Source organism: Parasteatoda tepidariorum, chromosome 7, assembly GCF_043381705.1.
Source record: "Parasteatoda tepidariorum isolate YZ-2023 chromosome 7, CAS_Ptep_4.0, whole genome shotgun sequence".
NCBI classification, from domain to species: Eukaryota; Metazoa; Arthropoda; class Arachnida; order Araneae; family Theridiidae; genus Parasteatoda; species Parasteatoda tepidariorum.
The window spans coordinates 32,852,584-32,857,965 of record NC_092210.1 but is presented as its reverse complement, the minus strand read 5'-3'; the positions used below and the strand labels follow the sequence as shown (position 1 = coordinate 32,857,965).

General features: G+C 27.9%; 1 protein-coding gene across 1 annotated transcript in view; it reads left to right on the top strand.

Moving 5' to 3' along the window:
* LOC139426007 (uncharacterized) overlaps positions 1–5,382 on the top strand; it is a 491,229-nt gene that overhangs the window by 448,554 nt on the left and 37,293 nt on the right. The window lies entirely within an intron of this gene.

Genomic DNA, 5,382 nt, shown 5'->3' with positions numbered 1-5,382 from the left:
GCCGCTCAACGGAGAATCTTTTTTGACGTCATTGATAGAATTGTTTTCTTTCTTTCTTTTTCTTTTCTACTTCTTAACTTCTTTTTTCAAGAGTTCGAGAAGATGCGAGTCGATGGCTTTGGCGCAGACCTTGGAAGACCTTTGAACACATGAGTTTAGGAACTAAAAACATCGAGTATTTTGATATTTTTTTTCAAAAGAAAAAATGAAAGAGAACAAAAATTTAGTGTTAAGAAGATGTTTTCATTTATTTGCAACCTTTAGAAAAAATAGGTATACTTTCATTCAAAAATAAAGAGGGTTTTAAAATCTGCTGACTTTTTGAGATCAAAAATTTTAATTATTAACTGGGCTCTTCAGTATTGAAATAGCTGTTTCGAGTTAACTGCGATTATGAAATCCTAAATGATCACTCTTTTAGCGGTAACTCGACTTCATAAATAAAATTCATTAACTATTGTGAATTTATTAACAAAACAACTAACTAATTCGAATTCCTAACTACTTCCTATTTAAAAACGTTTAAATTAAAAAGGAATTTTTTCCCCATCGTTTTATCAATAATGGTTTTAAAATCAGATTTTATCTAAGACAATTGGGTACTTGCATTTCAAGAAGAAGAAGATCACGGATACCCACGGATACACATATGACCTATGACGTCAGTGCCAACTGATCGCTTATAAGCAAAATAGCGTGTTTAAGTTGAACTTAGTTTCTCTACATAATTTAGAATGGTAATTAACGTGGAGTTAATTAAATACAGCGTCGTATTGCACGTCGAATTTGTTTAAATATAATTCTTTCTCGTCTACGTATTTTACTTTGCTAAGATTTATTGCTTATGTATTTTATTGTTACCGTGATATATTTTTGTTTGGTGTACTTGGCAACTTCGGTGCATAATTAATTTGTTTATGTTCAATATGGAATCCTACCTGTCTTTGTGTTGAGTAAGAAATATATAGCGAAAGAATTGAAATCTTTGAGAAAAAATCTCTGTGTAAGATTATAGAATGGGTCGCTTAAGAGAATTGATACTTGACTGGCTTGGCTTACTTGAAATAGAATGGAAAGAACAGTTGCTAACGTAAACAAATACCGCATTTCAACAACCAATCAGGATCGAGACACCGACATTACGACAATTGTAGGTATCCTATTGAGTTTGTGGAACTTGAACGGCGCCTGATCTAGTTCTGAATAAGTTTAAGCAGATGAATATATAAGCTGATAATAATCTAAGCATATGCCTCTAAACTGAATGTGAATAAAAATTAACAGGATTATAGTTTTTATTGAAAGGAAAAGTGAAAAAAAATGTCATAAGCGTTGATAATTGTTATCAGGAAAACAAACTTCTTTATTAATGAAGTTAGCTATTTAGAATTGAGAAATTCGATGGAAAATATTAATGCAATTTTTTATTAAAGGGTATATTTTTCATAATTTATTCAATGTGTTGTTATTAGGATAATTATGTATATTTTTAAATTAGTAATAGATAATTGATTAGATATAACTATATTTACTGGTTTGAAAAATCACAGCTGATTAAAATGTGTCCTAAGTATCGGTATCCCTATGATCATTACATAGAACCCTCGGCTTCTTACATTTTTTGGGAACTGTTGATTTATGGAACCCAAAAATGAAAAGAAGAAAATTTTTTATAATTAATTAAAAATTATTTTGACAATTTAAAAGTAGAACTTCTAATTTTTCGTTAAATATCCTTTATGAATTGGGAACATAATTTTTTTTAAAAGTTTGTCATAAAATAATACGTAGACTTAAATGAAAAGAATTCAAAATAATTTAAAGATCAATAATATAATTAAGTAAAATAATGCATTCTCGGTACAGTCAGTTGTGGGCAAGAGGATCATGGAGGTTAAGGCTCCAGGATTACGTGACCAATTGCATGATTGTGAAAATGTTGCCACAAGCCACCTGTATTTCTCCTTCGTCTTTACTGTAACACAAACGTCAAATGATGATTAGAGCTTTTTTAAAAAACTAAAAAGAAACTAAGCACAAACTTTAATAACTATGCAAAAATTATTTAAATCGAATGCCATGTTAGAATAACGTCTCTAAAAGAGCGAATAAACTTAAATAACATTTAGTAGCTTGATTTTGTAATTTTCTCTAAGCAACATTTTTTTTATGCTATTTGATGACTTTTTCGAAGTCAACAAAAAAATATACCGTCATGTGGGGCTACTTTGTGCAGCGGGAGCTACTTTGTGCAAATTCGAATTTGGCACTTTTCAAGTGCTGCTGTTCAGTATTATGCTTTTTTCACGTTAAAAATGTGTGGAATTTGAAGATAGAAGTCTCTTCTATTACTACAAACATTTTTACGAATTTTAAAACAATCTTAGAGTGTGTTTTGTTTATCCAATGTCATCAAATTTCCGAGAACGTCAGGCGTCGAAAAGTGTGCGTGGAAACTTTAGCTGTGAAATGCAAAGACGTTGATAAAACAATTGTCGTAAGTGCAAATTTTTTTATTTATATATTATTAAACAATTATATCATGTTAGCGCTAAAAATGTTTGAAAATTAATACCAAATAAACGGAAAATGAAAAAATTCCATTGTGGGGCTACTTTGTACAAAGTTTCATTCGTTTTTTTCTTCGACAGAAAAATGGTCAGACGTTATAAAAAAAATACCTGGAACGAGAAACTACCGTGATTACACTTCAGAAAAGCTGCAACAATGTTTGCAAGCAGTTGCTGGTGGTATGTCGATTGAAGAAGCTTCTCGGAAGTACAAAATCCACAGAAATACTATCTCTAATAAAATTCACAAGAAGCACGTGAAACGTGCTGGTAAACTATTATTTTTCTACTACAAAGATTTTTCAATGAATTAATCAAACGATTTAACACATAAAAATATATTTGATAGGACATCAGGTGATTTTGACAGAAACTGAAGAGCAAATTCTGTCATGTTCATTCTAGCATGTTATGTTCAAATTTATCAATATTATAAATATGTAATAATTATTGTTTTTGAAATTTCATCTATTTCAATGTTCAAAAATGCATATGGTTTCCTTTTGCTTAAACTCAAATGTTTTGAAATAAGCATTCTTTTTAAGAAAAAATTCTTTATAAAAAATGGTTTTTTAACGCTGAAAATTATTTTCAAACTAATATCTTTACATATCTTGATGTTTTTGTTATTAGAAATGTCAACAATTAACTTTTTTAACAATTTTATACCAATATTTTACTAAAAACATGATTATTAAACTGAATTCCTATCGCTGCACAAAGTAGCCTCACTTGGGGGTTACTTTGTGCAAGGTATATTTTGACTTATTATTTGAAAATATTACATACAAATAATGCCAGTATTGATCAAATTCATTCGTCTGAGTCCAGTTATGAATATAATATCGATAAATTTTACTAAAGTTTGAATTAACATAGTTTTTTTACATGTCAAAGTTCAAAAACTGCGAAATCCTGCACAAAGTAGACCCACATGACGATAGTTTTAAGCAAGTGAAAAACTTTTTCAAAATTTTTGCAAAATTTGTTCTCCACTGCCTAAATTTTAAAAATCTGATTCTTGCCTGTAAATTCACAAATAATAATATTAATTTGTTAGAATTTACCATTCGGACCCTTCTTACCATGAACATTTCGCACGTTAAAATCAGACGATGAGTTCAAAAGTTATGTACAAAAACTGCTTTTTCTGTATATTTTGAATTAAAAAAAGTAAATGAATGATGAATTGAATTGCTATTGAATGTTGGTTAAAATATTATTATAATCTGATGTTGTAGAAGAATGCTGACGTGTTTAGGTTAAATTTTTCAAAAATTATTTTAATGTTTTTTGAATTATTTACATAATTGTTTTCGAAAAATTAATAAAAATTCAATTAATAAGTAATTTCTATTTCAAAATTAATTAGTAGAATGTGTTGACTAAATCAACACTTACCTAATGAAATTCATCTTATCCTTTTTGTATACAATTTATAACTTTATAAATATTAAGTTTATAAACATACATCATTAAATTTTTCTGTTTTTTAAAAGAATTATAATTGAAATTATACAAAACATTCAATTATTTTTTAATCAACATTTTAATTAAAATTCCTTATCAACAGCAGCTCTGTTAACATCTGATAAGTATAAGGTTGTTGAATACTTCAAGGTTGCATTGTATACATTCCAGCATTCCAAAATGATCGAATATTCTTAAGCTGTTTATGACATATATGTTTCTGAAGTTCTTTTACGGTAAAGAAAATGTACTTGAACTAATTAAAAACAATATAGTTTTTGAAAATTCTTTTTAGATTCATAATGTAATGCAGCTTAAAGTATTCAGTTTTATTAATTCATATGTGATTTTTAAAGTATAAATCTTAGATGAATAATGAATTTGACTTTTATGATGTTTGTGTAGAATATAGAAAAATTAATATTGTATGAATATTAAAAAATAGGTTATTAAAGATAATTATTATTATTATTTTGTTAAATAGGTCAAACTGCACGTGAAAGCATAAGGGAAAAGGTTGATTTCTTAAATAAATCAAGAAATACTTCAGTAGGTATCCTTCCGGGGGAAAAACGTTCTACGACTGTTCTTTAATAAGAAATGTCACACGTGTGTGTAGAGCCTGTTTGACTTTTGAATCAGCAAATGCCACGATTTACCTACGGTGGCGTCAAGTGCAAGTATCCAATTGTTGTGAGTTCGTAACAGTTATTCTCATGACTGCTAGTGTTCTTCTCTAGTCAGCGCCCTCTATGTTGATTATGAGAGTGAAATAAAACGTAAAATATGAAGAAAAGTCCCAGATTTTAGAAAATGCAAAATATTTTTGAATGGAAAAAGTTTGTTTTCAAATTTTAAAAGCTTTTTTACCACTGCATTGTTTTGACTCAATGCGAAAATGATTTTCGTCTAAGTACCGATTTTTTTTAATTCAAATCTTTAAAGATTTATAAAATTGTTAAAGTATTTATTTGATTGAAACTGGACAATTAATTCTCTTTAGTAATATGTTATGCGTAAATTAAAAAAGTTTTGCTCAAGTTGAAAATACTTTAAGCAATTTTTTTCCCTCTTTGGTAGGAAAAAGGGTTAAAAAAAGCACCCTTAATATCCTATAGCTTATTTTTCTTATATTTATTATTCACGATATTTTTCAATAATATTTTTAAAAAATTAATAAAATTACATTGTAAAACATTTTTGATCTAATTACGGTATAAAGTATTGTCACATTGGGTGCATCATCCGTAAAATCCATTTTACTAATAAAATATTGCAATGCAATTTACAGTAATATGTATTTAATTAGAGTAATTCATTACGGTAATTATTACTATAAAGA